A 17,380-nucleotide genomic window follows, 5' to 3' on the forward strand; every position below is an offset into this window, starting at 1 on the left:
CACGAACAGAGCCACATTCCAGCATAGTTCTCTGCCACTTCCTTTGCGACCAATTAGTGCAATGACAGAGCAGAAGTCACTATCTGATATTCCTAGATTAACACTCCGAGTTCTTCAACAAGATAAAAACTCAGCAAACCTGGAAATCCCCGCTTGCTGTATTTTGATTAGTAATGGAACTCTAATGAGCAACTGATAACTATCACTTCCTAGTGACATCTTTAATTGACGTCTAATGTCCAGCAAACTTGCGTCAAACCCGGCACCTGTCAGGTATAAATACTACCAACGTTGCCTTAAGCAATGAGCTACTGTTGCTGATGCTAGCTGCCTGCAAGACCCCGTGTTGGTGAATCTAGCACTCTGTCGCTGCAGCCTGCTGTCCCTGTGGTGGTGAAGCTACTGATACCATTATCGCTGCTAAAGCGCGAACGATGGTGCAGTACGCTTAGCAGCTGAACAGTCGTCCCTCTGCGAAGACATCCAGCAGATTCCAGCTGCCCGCGGACGCTGTCCCCCCTCCTTCCTCGACGCGCTGAAGAAGCCGCTGCCTTTCTCCTGCAGAGAAATCCAGCCCCGGCGTTTCCGGTCTACCCTCGCGGGTGACTGGGATATCGAGGGTGACCCCTGAAGGAGATACCAATCCTCCATCATTCTATTCAGAGGTATGGTGTTGACTAAACCCTTAGACGAGAATTCTTGAAACAAACCTTGGCAAAACCAACTTAACTTAAAGCTACTTACTTACTCCCCTTCCACGTGTTAGGCTTAGGTCAGGCACACTGGGGTAGGCTTAGTTAGAAGCACCAGTTGAGTATGTTAGCCTAATGTATATATGACTGTATATATGTTTTATTACTTTTAAACCATTGTATGGCTAAGAAACCATATCAATGCTTTTACAGTTCTATTTCGCAATACTTATCTTACTGTACGTACTTTTTATAATAACAAGTCTTGCAATTGTGGCAATACATTTCTCTTGTACGAGAAGAAAGACTGTTCAATAAATGTTAACCCTTTATTGACAAACGCCCGTCTCTCTATTCTCTACATCTCGTGAAAGTAAACTGCACTAGACTGACTGAGTGAAATACATGTCTATTGTTTCACACGACCCTAGAGATTGACTCTTGATCTGAGGAGCAAAGTTGTCATGTTGCACGGTTGTTGGAAAGCTGAATCCCTTCTTGTCTGTGCCAAGGAAGCTGATCACTTCCTATGCAGAGAAGAAAGTTTCCAGTGACCTCTGAGCTAGTTGGTAACACACCCAATTAAGTTTAGCATAGTCAGTGGAGGCCTGGAATATCCGCAGTTCCACGTCGATACTACTGTTTATGTTATTCCAATGCGCAGGGCCTAGTGGGAAACTAGGAACTACACTACATGGCGCCCAACGTTTGGTAAGGCGATAAACTAACGCAAGACAGCTAGAGTAACTCAGTTGTGCATATTTCACACAGACCCCTTTCTCCCGTAAATACTCCAATAGACGTCTGGAGTGGGTGAAAGGTTAAAATCCGCCCGACCTTAGTAGGAAGAGATTCCTATGTGAAGCTCTGGTTTATTCAACGTTGAAGGATAGTGTTCCAAAATATTGTGCACCTAATCTTTGTCTCCTTGGAGACCTACTCTGCAAACCTTGCATTTTTACAATGCCAGAAAATAACGGAACCCCTGGGGCCGCAGTAGATGCGACTCAGCAGGGTCCCGAGTACACAGACCCGGATGCTATTATCATCCCGGTCCACTTAAGAAAATCTATAACATTAAAACTTATAGATAACGGACTGACACCTCAAGGTGGTACAGTAATTTTCGTGATAGAGGCTCACGAGTATCGGCAGACAGAGGTATTCTATTCATGGATAAACTTTCCAGCGGTAAACGCTAGAACAAAAGAGTTTCACTATTACAGAATAGAGAAACCTCCGGAAGAGTACGCTCCTTTCGAGGAGATTGAAATTCCACTTAAATTTCAAGAGCACCTGCTCTCGTTTAATGGCGCCCTAAAACATAATGATCACATTACCAGGCTCGGTCCACTAGGTAGACCAGGAGCAACGTGGCCGGTTCTAGCCAGCTACACACCACATCCTGACATTGTAAAAATGTCTAGAGAAGAGCTGTTAGTACAGCTAAACACATTAATAAAAATACATAGGCAATTAGTCCAATATGTAATGCGGACTGCAACAGTCCAGCCAGCTGTTAATACACCACAGCTGACCCCTCATCAGGGGAACACAAATAAAATTACACCACAGAACATACAGTCATGTCTTGGTAAAACACCCATAAAACGGGAACAAATTCCTTTCTGGTTAGCACAGAAAATCACTCAAATAGAGGCAGTATTTCCTGATACTACCCCTATAGAGAAACACAGAATCTTGACCATCTGCCTTCCTATGGGAATCGCACCACACGTGGAGGACTGTGACACTTGGGGTACAGTCTTTCCTTCCATTTACACAAAAACACACGGTGTTCCGTCTATGGCGGTAATACCAGAAGTGCTAAAACAGATTCAAAATGAATTCGTTCCAGAGCCCGCTTTAAATCTAGGTATGAAATTACTGAAAGACTTCAAGCAGGTCTCGGCTATATTATTAGCCAATATTAAAGGAGAAGCAGCATCTGTGGCGATTCTCCAGAAGTTGAAGGAAACAGATATAAAAGATTCTGTTGAGCTTGCCAAAATCATAGAAAAATGCTATGAAGAATTAGGTAGAGACAGCTTGGGTGGGAAACCGGTAAAGCCCCAACTGCTCGAAAATCCTGAAAAATTATTTAAAAATAATTTAAACACTCCTAAAAAGAGCTGGGATGGAAATAAACAATCCACTCCCAAGGAAAAAGTTTTCCAGTCCAGAGGAAGGTCTCCTCGACGGAGGGAAAGAACTCCGACTCGAGAACGCCAGTCTCCCCAGAGGGAGCCCTCTGAGAAAAGATATAACCTTAGAAATAGGGATCATCTGAAAAAACCTGATAGATATCAAAGTATTGATACACGTCCCTCTCGATCTTTTCCACAGAATTCGTAAAGAAGAGGACGGTCAGACCCAGTCCAAAGACAAGGAACCTGCTCAAAATAAGAAATCTCAATTTCAGAAAAAGAAGGTAGCCAGTATTAGAGTAATCAACCATGCCGAGAATACTGAGGACACAGTTGAAAAACGGGGAGTGGGCATTGACAATGTTGGACAGTGCAGCAGAAATCAGTATAGCGCGCAAGATCTTGATGAGTCATCTAGAGACAGTGGACACGAATGAATACATTCAGGTTGAAACTGCCGACGCCAGACTTAGCGAGCCCCATAAAATATACGAAATAACATTGCGAATAGAGGGTGATAAGACTAGGAGAATAAGAGGTCTATTTTGGGATAAGCTCTCAAAAGGCTACGATATTCTGTTAGCTGAAAAAGATTGGCCCCCGGAGTTTGTCAGGGAGTGCCCTCGTGGCGAAGAAGTGATTATGCCTGCCTTCTCGAATCACATTCCGATTCACAAAAAATATACATATGCAAGGAAATGGGCAGTGGCCCAGGCACCTGCATTATATAAAAATCATGTAGGATGGGATGAGGACTCTCCTCCTCACAAAATCCAATTAAAAAGTGAACCAACTGCCCAACGGCAGTATCCCATAAAGCAAGAAGCTAAAAAACAAGTCAGGGAGATCTTAGATCAACTTGAATACCAGGGGGTGATTGAAACATGCACCTCTCAAATGAACAATCCTTTGTTTCCTGTCTCCAAGCCAGACAATTCATATCGTCTAGTTTTGGACTACAGACACCTTAATACATGTTGCAAAACTTTTGCAGTACAGAACTCGCATAGTGCAGCCCTAATGAATAACATAGTTAGGAAAAAATATAAAACGACATTAGACATTTCTAATGGTTTCTTTTGTCAAAACATTGCACCAGAAAGCAGATATTTGACCGCTTTCTCTGCATTTGGGTCGCAGAAAAAATTCTGTCGACTCCCACAGGGGTTCAAGAACAGCCCAGGACTATTCTCAGCTAGGGTAACAGAGTTACTACAAATCTATGATGATGAAGCATTATCTTACGTAGATGATATCTATCTCACAGACGACGACTTGGATACTCACTTGAAAATAGTGAACATCATTATACTTGGGTTCGCAGCAGAGGGTTACAAATTCAACTTTAAAAAGTCCCGAATTGCCCATCTGACAGTACTATTTTTAGGGTACGAATTATCAAGTGAAGGGAAAAGCCTAGCGGACAACTTCTTAGAGAAGTGCGCTGTACTCCAAGCTCCAAAAACGCTGAAGAATTTACAATCCATACTAGGTTTTCTGAATTTCGGGAGAACTTACATACTAAATTACGCAGAGAGGGTTAAACCTCTCTACGAACTAATTAAACCTGATTTTAAACAAATCAATTGGACTCAAAAACACACAGAAATTTTGAGATCGCTGCAAACAGACATGTTAGCAAAAACAAAATTAGATACACGTGACAACACACGTGATCTTGTAATCCGAGTCATTCCAGGAAGATGCGGATTCACATACCTGACCTCTAATGAGGGAGAAAAGGTACCAATAGCTTACAAATCACATTTGTACACAAAGGCTGAAATAAAATTCAGTTCAACGGAGAAAATTCTAACTGCGGTTCAGACTGCTGTAGCGAAAGAAAGGCCCCTAGCACAAGGTAAACGAATAATAATCGTAACACCTATACCGGCTTTAGAAGCGGTAACTAAAGCAAGCATTCCTAATGCTAAAGCTTTGCATCCAAGATGGATTCAGTGGGTTAATTCTCTTGCTGCAACAGACGTAGTTTACGAATTTGATCCTAACTTAAAAACACAGGAATTTTTACAATATGAATATGAATGTCCTCTGCCAATTGAAATCCTGCCTCTCGAAGAATACGGAAGTATTATATATACTGACGGATCAGCACAACCCGCAGTTGGGGGTAAGCAAGCTTACAGTGCTGCGTGCGCGATTGTTAAAGGTCGCTGGCACAAAGGAAAATTCAGACCACTGGTCACTAAAACACAATCTCTAGGAGATTGCTCGGCTCAACGAGCTGAATTAGTAGCATTTAAGATGGCGCTAGAAAATACCGATCGCGAATTCCCTACACTAATAGTGTGCGATTCTTTTTATTGCGTACAATCTTATAATGAATACTTGCAGAATTGGGTGGAAAATGGTTTCAAAGATGCAAAAGGTGGCACAATAAAGCATAAAATGCTTTGGGAACAGGTAGTTCTTTTACAGAAAGAACTACAAAAGACTCACGTGATACATACACTGAGTCATCAACGTGATGGCGTTCACGTTGCCGGGAATTCATTGGCTGATGAAGCCGCGAAGGCAGCTGTGCAAACGGCTTCCTTAGCTGCGATAACTCGTCACAAACAAAAATAGACAGCAATATTCTACAAGCTGTCAGTGCGTCAGTAAAAAATGATAAGAAAACACTCCCAAAAGGCTTTCCTGAAAAGTACTTGTACTAAACGGATACAAATAATGTTCCTTTTGCTCGAATCCCTGGAGTGGGGGATAGAGTAATTCCAAACAGGGAACACAGATTAGGACTAATCAAAGCGGCACACGAAGGGCTTGCTTCTGCACACGCTGGCGTTTCCGCAACAATATCACTATTAAAACAGAGATATTGGTGGCCTCGCTTGAGAATACAAACTAAAAAGTATGTATTAGAATGCGACACATGCCAAAGGATAAAAGTATCAACAGTAAAACGACCAGCACAGACACCCCTTCTCATCTCGGATAAACCATTTGCATGCGTTTACCTGGACCACTGTGGTCCCCTACAAAGGGACAGTAACTATAGATATATCATGGTAGCAGTGGATTCCTGTACGAGGTTCATATGGATGTGGCCCCAGCGCTCGGCTGACGCTAGAACGGTTATAAAAGATTTGCGAGTCTTTATCGGCACATACGCAATTACCACGTTCCATTCTGACCAGGGTCCTGCTTTCAGCTCTCGAGCTTATAAGGAGGCCATGGCCAGCATGGGAATTGGGTTGCGGTATTCTTGTCCGTCGCACCCCGAAGGGAACAGTGTGGTAGAAAAAAAAAACAGTGACATAAAGCAATCTATAACAGCGAAGGTATTAGGTTCAGGCGCTGGGTGGGTCAAACATTTAATAAGTGTCCAGACTAGTCTTAACAACATGCCAAGAAATTCTCTAAAAGGTTTCAGCCCATACGAACTATTGTTCGGAATTAGAATGCGTGTTCAGGACCTCGATAGTCAGATGTCAGTGGTACAAGAAGAAACAACGCACTTTGATGTAAAGGATCGTTTGGCTGTTTTACAGGAACTGAATGAAACAAGAAAATCATTAAGCAACATAAAGTTAAAGCAACAGCCAAGTACCACTGACGAGGCACCACCAGCAACAGCCCCAGCAAGGCCTGTCTGGATTCCAAAGATTGGGGATTTAGTCAGAGAAAAGATCGTGGTTAAGAAGGAATTTGGGCCTTCTTACAGAAAAGCAGTACCTGTCTTGGCAGTCACCGGAACAAGATCAGTTGTGCTACCGCACCTTGCTGGTAAAAAGGAGAACAGAGTCGTGTCTATCGATCTGGTAAAACCACAAGCATGTGGCCTATAGTCAACAGAAGGCCCAGTGGACTCCCAAGAAATAACAGAATACCCAAACTTGCAACAATCCAAGAGGTTCAAACTGAAAGACTAATCACATTCGATCAGCCTGCAGTGCACAATGAAGGACTATGCAATAATGCCATGGAACTCGTGCCTCTTGAAACACAGATTGAAACAGTTCGTCAAGAAACAACACCAGTCTACAATGATGTGGCATCAGAAAGTGCTACCGAGAGATAGATTGAAAGAACAATCCCATCAATTGACAGAACTGCCTCTGGTTATTTCATCAACTTCGACAATTTCTCTGAAGATTTTAATGACCCCGAAGTGATGCCAGAAACTAAAAAGACTTTTAAAGAAAAAGCAACGGAACTCTTCCATCAATTGAAGGAAATCTACCTAATTTCCCCTTGGCTAGAGTTCTGGTTCGGTCTAGGTGTATTTTTCCTCCTGCTTTGGCTCATCATGGTACTGTGTTTGGGAAAATTCATTGAAGGAAAATATATTACAATTGAATGGCCACAGCAAGTCAGAACATCAACCTAGTCCTGAAACCACACAGATCATCCCACGTGAAGAAAAGAGAACTGTCAACAGTAAATGTCACAGCAATTCCAATACCTGGTGGGGTAGTATGGGAGAAAACAGACTATGAGATCTATGGTCCGGTCGAAATCCTGAAGTATCCTCATCAACTAAAGGTTTCCTTAAGTGACTTTGTGACACCTAGTACATTCTCTGATGATTGGGACTTTAACAGTATTAATGGCATGATGTCTGATTTAGTAATGTCAGCTAGATTCACAGATCATGATTATTTACAAGGTTCATCTAGTTATGAGCAGTTATTCTGTTACACCCACTATGGGGATCATTACCTGCATAAATCTGCACAGCCTAGAAATGTTTTTATGTATAATCAATGGGAACATTGTTCTACACCACCTAAAAGCAGTTCTAAAGCATTTTTTGAGAAATTCAAATACTTCTCAGGGTTTAACACCAGTGATGCAGAAACGTTTTATTACAAACTGTTAGATAAAACAGGAATTAAAACAATGCTGACAAATTCTAAATTGATATATTCAGAAGCATTTTATGACAAAATGATGACATTTGGTTTTGATTATTGGAAAAATAATATTGAAACGAAAACAATTTGGGGTACAAAAGATTGGCAGGTGCAAGGCATTGAAGCACTATTTAGAACCTGCATGATACCAGAACAAATGTTATTTTTAAATGACACAATACACCAAACATCTTGTCTTGGCCTAGCTAAGATCAAAGACCTTAAAACACCGTCTATACCAAAGCCAATACCTGAGAATACCACCACAGATATTGAGTTAGACGTGTCACAAATTTTACATTTCAACAGAACACATCCTGATTGGAAAAAGTGGTTAATCTGGCCTACAGACACAAATAGCTGTCAAGATAGATTCCTGAATAAAACACAGGGGTTAAAAATGACCAGACTAGACTCAAGATATTCCCAGAGACAACATCCAGGGATTATAACAACATACAGTGTAGGGAAACTCTGCCTTGAATGGCTAACTTCGTCCACACTGGCTGAAATTAAGCAACACTTGTCTTTACTAAAAGATGGTGCTGATTTGCGCGATTTCATTCTTGGACCACGCAAACAGCGTCAAAAGCGTTTCATAGCGACCAGTATCTATGCTGCTTACAACGAGGCTTGGAAAGTAAAGCAAATTGAAACTGCTGAGAAAATACGAGAAATTGATCGTATTAATTTGGAGAAATCACTTTCTGTAGTAGACAATGGGTTAATGACTCTGTCTTCCAGAATATATTCGGTGGACAATATTGTATCCTCTGCCTTTGATGTGATAGACAGAGACTTGCTAATGTTACAACATGGCCAGTCTCAATTACGCTCTATTATAGAACTAGGCTGGACGCTGCAAAATCTTCGTTCAGGCTATGTGCCTTGGCGTTTAATCAACACAACGTCATTATTTTCCAGTTTTAACCTTACTGATAAACAGATCAGTTTGGCACAGAAAGGAGCAGACTATACAATCCTGAGCATCGAAAAACTCGAGAGATTACCATTGACAATGTCAGAGAGTCCTGTCATTGAATGGATAATACACGGAATTATCACAATTCCGATAACAACTTACCGATTTAAAAAGTGCCTTGAGTACATACCTGCTGGCCAATATGAACAATTGGGTAAAGGATATGTAAAATCTGAATGGAAATTACCATACACTCATTCTTGCTATAGTGACAGCGACAAAAATGTATTTCTTAGTGGTGAGAACTGTAAACATTCACTAAGCGGTATACTTTTGTGTCAGGGTATTAATTTACACGGAGCATGTGATGGAAATTCTAACAACCTTTCATGCCACCAGCTAGTCACACCTGCAACTCAGATAGAGCCCTTCTTTATGCAACTTTTGAACGGGAGTTACATTCTTAGAACGGATCACAGATGTTGTGGCCTCGTGCCAGGGAAAAGTTATCTAGTAGAAGTAACATCCATGGTCAAATGCTGTATGCAAGCATTGTTTCCGAGTGGGCCTGCAGACACAGTGACTCCCATCTGGCCTCGTCTGAATCTCTATTCTATACGAATTGATACATTAAGCAAAATGAAATCTGTACTTTTACAGACAACAGTGCCTATAACGTCATCTAAAGAGACGTATGATCTTCTAGTTGCAAGGACAGCTACTGAAGTTCATGACCTTTTATCAACAAATTGCCCCGTGCATTTCGTAGAAATGTTCAGCCAACTCCTTAACATGTCTAGTGCAACAAGCATCCCAGGCATATTTAAGACAGTCTTTACGGGACTGCTAACACCCTTCCAAGCAATTTTGGGAATCGTTCCTAATTTTGTACACTCTGTTTTTGGCGGCATACCATTATTTTTGGGACTCGTCGCAGGGATTTTATTTTTGACCCTCCTGCTTCGTTATGGCAAGCCTCGGCTCAGACATAGCTCCCATGGGAATGGAAGAGACAATCCTAGCAATGCGCTACCGGGACAGGATAACTAACGTCCTTGGATTGGCCAGGCTGAGAGATCTAAACATGACCTGGTTCCTTTCATTCAGACCGATATGGCAAAATTGCATTTTACCTGTGCTACGGTGTATGCTTTGCGGCGATGAATGCGTGTTGGACATCTGTCTTTCACTTCCATCAGCAGTACCAATGGACGCCGATACTTTGCTCAGTCCAATAACGGCTCACGCATTGTGTTGTCCCCAGCGGCTACCAATCCTGATGACGGCATTCGTGGAGACTCCTGTACTACAACCAAGTGGTAACAGTGGAGCGAGTGACAAAAGCAACATCATCCAGGTACAACGTTCTGTGAGCATTGCTGGTCCCGACTATGATGACAGCAATCATTCTCACACCTGCCAAGTTACAGCGCTATCTAATTTGGTTGAACTATCACCTGAATTTGTAGACCAATTCTTTGAGAGCCTGTCTGATACGATGTTCTCACCCGTACAGAAACAATAACTTTTAGAAGCTTTTCCGACACACAGCGTTCCCATGAACTCTGAATTCGGCCTTCAGTTTTGATCAACAAAAACTGCAAAAAGCTTTGGAACTCTATTTTTCCCCGTTCAAGCATTAAAAATTATTTTTTTTGATTTGGACAATTTTTCTAATATTGACCTTTTTTTGGCACGAACAATTCTTTGCTTAACGTAAAAACTATTCTTAGAGAACAGAAGCTTCACACTTCTATTTCTAAACACATCTAGAGACATAACAATATTACACCAGCCTCTAGCACATGTTATTACAATGCATTTTTATGTGATGATTTATCTCGCCCTTCTTCTGTCAGAGATACTTCATGTGTAATTCTTATGCATAATCGTTCATTGATTTCATATGCAATAGTTTTTGAATGATTCTATGCTTCAACAAAAACGTACAGTACCTAAATTTCATGTATTTCACGTACGCCTATTTCGAATGCATTTATGTATTTTGGGATGGGCAATGTTACACATGCATCTAATTGCTTTAGTTTTAGTAATTTGATGGACATGAATACGTGGAGTGGGTGTTGCGTGTTTATCTAGGTTCCTGATCGATACTGTGACCTTATGCCCCTATTCGGCTATAAATCCATTTATTCCCTATATTGGCATAACCGTTCAAGTGCGATTTTCAGAAAAGTCATCTCTGGCCTCACACGAACAGAGCCACATTCCAGCATAGTTCTCTGCCACTTCCTTTGCGACCAATTAGTGCAATGACAGAGCAGAAGTCACTATCTGATATTCCTAGATTAACACTCCGAGTTCTTCAACAAGATAAAAACTCAGCAAACCTGGAAATCCCCGCTTGCTGCGTTTTGATTAGTAATGGAACTCTAATGAGCAACTGATAACTATCACTTCCTAGTGACATCTTTAATTGACGTCTTATGTCCAGCAAACTTGCGTCAAACCCGGCACCTGTCAGGTATAAATACTACCAACGTTGCCTTAAGCAATGAGCTACTGTTGCTGATGCTAGCTGCCTGCAAGACCCAGTGTTGGTGAATCTAGCACTCTGTCGCTGCAGCCTGCTGTCCCTGTGGTGGTGAAGCTACTGATACCATTATCGCTGCTAAAGCGCGAACGATGGTGCAGTACGCTTAGGAGCTGAACAGCCGTCCCTCTGCGAAGACATCCAGCAGATTCCAGCTGCCCGCGGACGCTGTCCCCCCTCCTTCCTCGACGCGCTGAAGAAGCCGCTGCCTTTCTCCTGCAGAGAAATCCAGCCCCGGCGTTTCCGGTCTACCCTCGCGGGTGACTGGGATATTGAGAGTGACCCCTGAAGGAGATACCAATCCTCCATCATTCTATTCAGAGGTATGGTGTTGACTAAACCCTTAGACGAGAATTCTTGAAACAAACCTTGGCAAAACCAACTTAACTTAAAGCTACTTACTTACTCCCCTTCCACGTGTTAGGCTTAGGTCAGGCACACTGGGGTAGGCTTAGTTAGAAGCACCAGTTGAGTATGTTAGCCTAATGTATATATGACGGTATATATGTTTTATTACTTTTAAACCATTGTATGGCTAAGAAACCATATCAATGCTTTTACAGTTTTATTTCGCAATACTTATCTTACTGTACGTACTTTTTATAATAACAAGTCTTGCAATTGTGGCAATACATTTCTCTTGTACGAGAAGAAAGACTGTTCAATAAATGTTAACCCTTTATTGACAAACGCCCGTCTCTCTATTCTCTACATCTCGTGAAAGTAAACTGCACTAGACTGACTGAGTGAAATACATGTCTATTGTTTCACACGACCCTAGAGATTGACTCTTGATCTGAGGAGCAAAGTTGTCATGTTGCACGGTTGTTGGAAAGCTGAATCCCTTCTTGTCTGTGCCAAGGAAGCTGATCACTTCCTATACAGAGAAGAAAGTTTCCAGTGACCTCTGAGCTAGTTGGTAACACACCCAATTAAGTTTAGCATAGTCAGTGGAGGCCTGGAATATCCGCAGTTCCACGTCGATACTACTGTTTATGTTATTCCAATGCGCAGGGCCTAGTGGGAAACTAGGAACTACACTACAATAGGGTGTGCAAGAATTACTTATAGTCACAGAGAAACTGAACAGAGATTGATGAGGAAAGGTGCATAGAAGAAATAGCCATGGAGAAAATAGAGCATGGTCAATGAAGAGTGTGTATTTAAATGCAAGGTGGTGCTGAGTAAGAGCTACTGGAGCATTGCAAGGGATATGGGGAATTGCAGGGCAACTGTGTGAGCTGCAAGGAGAAGACTAAGAGGAATGGATAGGTGTGTGGGGCGGATACAAATGAAAGGTATAGAGACAGTGAGCAACTGAAGGCTTGAGCTAAATCCCTGGTTCTGGCTGGGGTCAAGTTTCTTTTGAAGCCTTCAGTCAAGAAACGAACAGAGACTTCATGTGGTTTCTGACCCCAACCCCTTCCCTCACAACCTTTTCTCTAGGAAGTCTTTCATGTTTCAAATTGATTTAACATATAATACATGTATTTAACTCAGTGTTCACAGATGCATACAAGCAAGGAACAGGATGGTTTTATAACCGTGAGGTTATAGAATACACTGAGGCTACGTTCTCCTCCCAGTTTGTTAGAAACCAGGCACTTTGTTCAAATTTTCAGACCGTTAACATACATTGTTTGGCATGTCTACTCTACTACTTTTTACATAGAGATGACCATCTATGAAAGAGAGCAAATGGCATTCACTTCTTCTTTGCTGTAAGTGTTGAAAATAATAATGCTAGAAAGACACAGAACACTCCCCCTTCGGCTCAGCCGTGCTCGTACCAGACCATCAAAAGCAGTTGGGCCGAGGAGTCATGGTCTCGTAGAGCTGTGGATTCAAGGGCGGGTCTGGATGGAAAACAAGTCACTAGGGTGGAGAGTAGATCGCTAGAGATGAAACAGAGACTGGGATACTAACTCAAGACCGGGACGCTGCCTCTTCAGAATTGTTATTGATGCTTAGGAGGAAACGGCTGAGTTTTAAGAGGTAACTGTGTCCTCGCTGGGGAATAAGGTCAAGAGTGCGGCAGGGAGGATTGTGACTCCCCGGGGCCACCTGGGCTGCGGCTCAAGCAACTCAACCCAGGGCCCCTGTGATCTAAGGTGAGAAGTTCTTTGCGACCCACAGTTAGATCTCATGATCCTATATTACCTATCTTGCTTTGGGCAAATACTGATCATTGACGAACCCTTGTTCAGCATCTTTCCTTAAATAAAAATAGATCTTGGAATCTACTCCCTCAGCATGCATCTACGAGTGGGTTTCAGCAAAAACAGAAATATTAAGTCTTTTATTGCTCATCAATTGCCTTTGAAAAACTCAGCAACCAGCTCTTTACAAGTTCTTTGCTGTACTGCAGCTAAGTTCCATAGTTTGTAAGGGAAAATCTATTGGGGGTGGAGGCGACGGCTGCCGATGTGTTCATCAATGGGAAGAGAGCAATAGCTATCTTTTCAGTCCTTTCATGCAGAAAAGACAGCATAAGTGTGGAAGTCGCATCCATCAAGCACTGGTGTGTGTTGTTAGCAGCACGAGCCATCTGTGATTGGCTAAGTATGGTCAATCCATGGTTCGTTCCTCTATAGTCCTTGTACATATGAAAATGGGGAAACGCAAAATAGGAGCCAACCAGTAAAATCCAGGATGATTACCCAGAGTGCCTTCATAGAGCCATTGTGTGCTAGGTTCACCTCAGTCTTAGAAAATAGACTCCCCTCTAGCCATGATCATTTTCGGGCGATTGAAGTCGATTTAGCTAAATTAGAGATCACTTCAGCTGCTGTTGATGCCAATTCACAATCTACCAAGTCACAACAAATGCATCTTCTCAGTCCTCCTCCTGCAATGAGGTGGGGGCGCGGGTTGTTTCTTTATAGATGCAGTTTGGGGGGGAGGGTGACCTCAAACTGGGTTCCCCCTGCAGTCATCCAACCGGTCAGTCCCCTAGGATTGATTGAGCGGGCGAGGTGACACAAGGGATACAGGCCATTGATCTGTGCAGCAGCAGCCTGAGGTGGTTTCCCCTGGGATTCACTTGCCCATTGAAATTGTCCTAGCTAATGTCCCACACCTAGCCCCTCATGTTTTAGAAACTTCAGAGCAGCTATAAATTACAGTCACTCACTGGTTTCACTGGAATGTAAATAAAACCTCATTTTTTTTGGGACATCCTGATGGTACGAAGGATTGTGTGGGTTGGTCGGTTGACCAAGTGCTATAGAGGAGATTGCAATTTATGAACTTTAGGCATCCCATAAAGCCCAAAGCCTCCTGCATTACCCGTTCTTGGACACCAACTATCCAGGCTTAGTAAAGCTCTTGCCTTTTGCTTTTTCCTCCAGTCATTTGAAACTGGAATCATAGAGTCTCCCTCCAGGCGTACATCCCTCTTCATATTTCTCAACCACTAATCGCATCCCTGTGTTTTCTGAATTATCTGAAATTGATTGATTGCCAATTCTGATTATAACAGTCATGTTCTTCATGAGCCACTGCATTCCCATTTCAAATAACCATACATTAACACGGGGTGTTTGAGGATGATGGAATCAGTTATTTACATGTAGGCTTACAGGAACCCTGTTTCCTCTCAGCCTTCAGCCAAAAGAGTCAGTGTTAATTAGCTGGAATGCACCAGGATCTAAAAATCAAGACTGAATGATTGGGGTGAATTTATAGATGGGTTTGAGTTTTGCATTTTCCAAAAAAAAGAAGGGCCTTCAACAACGCTTACAGAATTGGTTATAGGAGCTTCTCCATCTCAGCAATAAATTCATATAGGTCGCGAGATCCTGGTGGTCTGATAGTATGGAGAACAACCTGCTTGCAGTTTTCAGGTAAGGTGATTATCAAAGGCTCACCAAATATTCAGAGTCTGAATATTATTTTTTATGATAAGCCCTTCTTTATAATCAGGGCCACTGGAATTATGCAGTAAGGGAAGATCAACTTATGCTGCACCGTTTACTAAATAATGTAACAAGAAAATGCAAATTATGTGGCATAATGCAGCACATTTTAGGATAGTAACATTCCATTCTTTTTTCATTTTTACACTGTCTGGACAAAGATTTCACCTTATTAGTACTAATTCAACACCCAGCTTAAGCAAGTTGCAACTGAAAGGGGAACAGTGGGGAGGCGGGGCTTGTAGCTGGCAAAGATGGTCGCAGCCTAACGAGGCTCCCGACCCCCCTGCCCGCTAATCCGCCCTATTATCCTGGTGTGGCACTGGGACTCCCCGCCGAAACTCGGGGGGATTCCGAAGGAAGCTCCTGTGTCTACTCTGGTCGAGGGGAAGACCTCCTGTCACCGCTGGAGAAGGGACGCACTGGCGGCGGAGCTCCGGGCCGCTGACCTGCAGAATGGCGACGATCCCGGGACCTAAAATACGACCTTGAGTCTCCAGCCGGCCCACTCTTTCCTGGAGTCTGCCAGCGGGGGCTGTTCCGGCGCTTAGAGTTGACCGGGAGAGCGGGCGGCCGCCGCTGGGACCCTTGCCCCGGAATTGTGCTTGTCGCCACTCTGCGACCTCGGCGGAGCCCCTCCCCCCTGCCCGAGGGAAGGACAAATATTCTCCCCGGCTCTGGCGGCCTGCAGCGTCCGAGGCCACACAGTGACGAGCTGAGCTGCTCTCCCCGCCTGCCCCTGCTCAACTGACCACACTGAGCTGCGGGGATTGCCGGCTGCGAGTGGCGGCCCCGCTTGCAGCGACGCTGGGTGGCCCCTGTACCCGGCCACTGGGTCTGAGAACGACGCTGCTCCCCCACCGCTTGCCTGCCTTCAGTACCGAGGCCTGGACCTTCTGCAGCCCGGAGCGGCCGGAGGCGGAAGGGGCCGCGGGTGCACTTTAGATCGGGCTGAGAGTGAAGCCCACCGGCGCAGCACCCCGGGGCCGGGGATTGCAGAGACATATGATCGCGGGGCTGCTGGCCCTCTGCTGCTGCCTGGTGAGCTGAAGATTCTGGGGCCGCCGGTGCAGCTGTGGAGACCGGACCCGGAGAAGAGGAGCCTCACCGGGTGGGGAGGGGGCGCCCAGCTGCTATCCTTGAACCTGCCCCATCGAGAGAGCCGCGTCTGTGGAGCGCCGAGGGCCCGGTGGTGTACGTCTGCCCCTTGGCAGCTGCTGGAGGGTTCCGGGCTTGGCGGGGCCTGCAGAGATTCAGCACTTGGGAGTGCGACATCGGGAGAACCCACCTGGACCGAGCCCCGCGAACTGGCGCACAGCGACTACTGAGTAGTGGGCACAAGCGCGCACGCCTTGGACACTACACTGCGTGGCCCCCCTGCAGACACCAGCTTGCGGAATTGTTGTTCCCTTGAGGCCTTGCAGATCACACTGATGTGAGGCGCTGAGAGCTGCCCGGTGGTGAACAGCAAGAAAAAGGGAGGACCGGGCTGCTGGGTGCTGCACTGGATCAGCGGCCCTGACCGAGAACCGGCCATTAACCCGGAATCCGCCGGCCCACCGGCCCCTACTGACTGGGAGCTGCTTTCCTCACTGGGGCGGGTACCACCCGCCCCTGTGTTGCCCTGGCCCAGGAGTAACTAGACAAAATGGGAAAGCCCAGAGGCCCGAAGGGAGAAGGGGGCGCTGTTTCGGAAGCTCCCGACGACACATTGCCGACCCCGCCGGACCTCCAGCAGCTGCAGGACCGGATATTAGAAGCCATCACCGCCACAAAGGATGCCCTGCACCAGGACATAGCACAGGTGGCCTCGAGCCTTGGACTACTGCGCGCGGATCATGGAAAATTATCGGATAGGGTCAAGAATACAGAACTAACCCTGAAAGAGCTGGTACCAGCGCAAAAATCCGTGGAAGGCCGTCTAACAGATGCTCTGGACCGGATACAGGCCCTCGAGAGGCGAGCGGAGGATGCGGAAAATCGCAGTAGGCGCAACAATGTGCGCCTTGTGGGCCTTCCGGAAAAAAAAAGAGGGGCCTGACATTGTGGATTATCTAACCACTTGGTTACAAACGGAGGTGGCGCCCGAAGGCCTCTCTCCTTTCTTCACCATTGAAAGGGCGCACCGAGTACCAGCTACACCGCCCAAGCCAGGACTATCACCCCGACCAATAGTGATCAAACTATTGCATTACAAGGACAGGGACTGGTTGCTGCAGAGAGCGAGAACAGCGGGCCCCTTCCAAGTAGACAATTGTAGAGTGACGCTGT

The sequence above is a fragment of the Lissotriton vulgaris genome, chromosome 3_2 (genome assembly GCF_964263255.1).
Source record: "Lissotriton vulgaris chromosome 3_2, aLisVul1.2, whole genome shotgun sequence".
Taxonomy (NCBI): Eukaryota; Metazoa; Chordata; class Amphibia; order Caudata; family Salamandridae; genus Lissotriton; species Lissotriton vulgaris.